The following is a 2,500-nucleotide window of genomic DNA, read 5'->3' as shown; positions in this document are numbered from 1 at the left end:
GTTGAGCTCTCTTGGCGAGGGAGCTGATGTTCAGTTCCCACTTGAGGTCCCGGCAGAGAATAGTGCCCAGGAAGCGGAAGGACTCCACAATTTTGACTGCGGAGTCTAACAGGGTGATGGCGGTGAGTGGGGCTGTATTCTTCCTGAAGTCCACAACCATCTCAACTGTCCTTAGAGCATTTAGCTCTAAGTTGTTCTGGCTACACCAGGTCACCAGGTTGTCAGCTTCCCACCTATAGTCAGACTCATCCCCACCAGAGATCAGCCCAATGAGGGTGGTGTCGTCCGACAAACTTCAAGAGTTTGACGGACAGATGATTGGAGGCGCAGCTGTTGGTATACAGGGAGAAGAGCAGTGGGCAAAGGACGCAGCCCTGAGGAGTTCCCGTGCTGATGGACCTGGAGTCAGAGACTTCTGTTCCCGGCTTAACGCACTGCTTCCTGTCAGAGAGGAAGTCTGTGATCCACCTGCAGGTGGAGTAGGGCACGTTCAGCTGGAAGAGCTTGTCCTGAAGCAGGGCAGGGATGATGGTGTTGAAGGCAGAGCTGAAGTCCACAAACAGGATCCTGGCGTAGGATGCTGGGGCGTCCACATGCTGTAGGGTGAAGTGGAGGGCCATGTTAACTGCGTCGTCCACAGACCTGTTGGCTCTGTAGGCAAACTGAAGGGGGTCCAGGAGAGGGTCTGTGATGGCTTTGAGGTGTGCCAGGAGCAGGCGCTCAAAAGACTTCATTACCACAGATGTAAGGGCGACCGGTCTGTAATCATTTAGTCCTGTTGGCCTTAGCTTTTTGGGCACAGCGATGATGGTGGAGGACTTGAGACAGGCTGGTACATGGCATGTCTCCAGGGAGGTGTTAAAGATGTTGGTGAACACCGGAGACAGCTGGTCAGCGCAGTGCCTGAGGGTGGCTGGAGAGACAGAGTCCGGCCCGGCTGCTTTGCGTGGATTCTGCCTCTTGAAAAGCCCATTAACTTCTCCCTCCTGAAAGGAGAGAGTCGTTTCTGTAGTATGGGTGGGGGATGGGGCCTCTTGGGTGGGAAGGGGTGGTTCAGGACAGTCCAATTGTCTTTCAAATCTACGGTAGAACTCGTTCAGGTCGTTGGCTAGGCGGGAGTCGTTAGTGGTGTGGGGCGCTCTGGGTTTGTAGTTGGTGATGTGCCTGAGCCCTTTGGCAGACAGAAGCAGCGTCGTTAGTAGAGAACTGGTGTTTTAGTGTCTCTGAGTACAGTCGTTTAGCCTCTCTCACCGCTTTGCTAAACCTGTTCTTCGACTCCTTGAATCTGTCTCTATCCCCACTCCTAAACGCTTCCTCCTTCTCCAACCTCAACCTTTTGAGCTTTGCTGAGAACCAGGGCTTGTTGTTGTTAAAGTTCACCCTGGTACGTGTTGGGATACAGCAGTCCTCACAGAAGCTGATGTACACAGCCTCTGTGAGTTCATCCAGACTATTGGTAGCAGTCGTGAACATATCCCAGTCAGTACAGTCTAAGCACGCCCGCAAATCTTCCACAGCCTCACTGGTCCACTGTTTAGATGTCCTCACAGCAGGTTTACAGAGTTTTAGTTGCTGCCTGTATGCACGAATCAGGTGGACCAAGGGAGTTCTGTGCGAGCCGAACAGCCCCGTGACCCACAAGAGAAACATCCCCGCCAAATTCGAGCGTTTGACGGGGTCTATCCGTGAAAAAATATTCACGTTTTTGAGTGCACATGCATTTCTGCTGCAAATGCCTCTGGAAGTTTCATGCCGTTCGTATGCCAATTGTGGCAACACGAAAATGACCCGTTTTCCCATTCCGAGGGATTTCTGTGCGACCCTAACAGCCCCGTGAGCCACAAGAGACACATCCCCGCCAATTTCTAGCGTTTCACGGGGTCTATCCGTGAAAAATATAGACGTTTTTGAGTGCACATGCATTTCTGCTGCAGATGCCTCTGGAAGTTTCATGCCGTTCGTACGCAATGTGGCAACACGAAAATGACCCCTTTTCCCATTCCGAGGGATTTCTGTGCGACCCTAACTAACAGCGCCCGTGAGCCACAAGAGAGACATCCCCGCCAATTTATAGCGTTTCACGGGGTCTATCCGTGAAAAATATAGACGTTTTTGAGTGCACATGCATTCCTGCTGCAAATGCCTCTGGAAGTTTCATGCCGTTCCTATGCAATGTGGCCACACAAAAATGACCCGTTTTCCCATTCCGAGGCATTTCTGTGCGACCCTAACAGCCCCGTGAGCCACAAGAGAGACATCCCCGCCAACTTCTAGCGTTTGACGGGGTCTATGCGTGAAAAATATTAAAATTTTTGAGTGCACGTGCCTTTCTGCTGCAAATGCCTCTGGAAGTTTCATGGCGTTCCTATGCAATGTGGCAACACGAAAATGACCCCTTTTCCCATTCCGAGGGAGTTCTGTGCCACCCTAACAGCCCCGTGAGCCACAAGAGACACATCCCCGCCAATTTCTAGCGTTTCACGGGGTCTATCCGTGAAAC

This window comes from Petromyzon marinus, unplaced genomic scaffold (genome assembly GCF_048934315.1).
Source record: "Petromyzon marinus isolate PM22_M1 ecotype Great Lakes invasive population unplaced genomic scaffold, UKy_Petmar_22M1.pri1.0 PM_G_Scaffold_40, whole genome shotgun sequence".
Classification (NCBI taxonomy): domain Eukaryota; kingdom Metazoa; phylum Chordata; class Hyperoartia; order Petromyzontiformes; family Petromyzontidae; genus Petromyzon; species Petromyzon marinus.
This window is presented reverse-complemented; position numbering follows the sequence as displayed.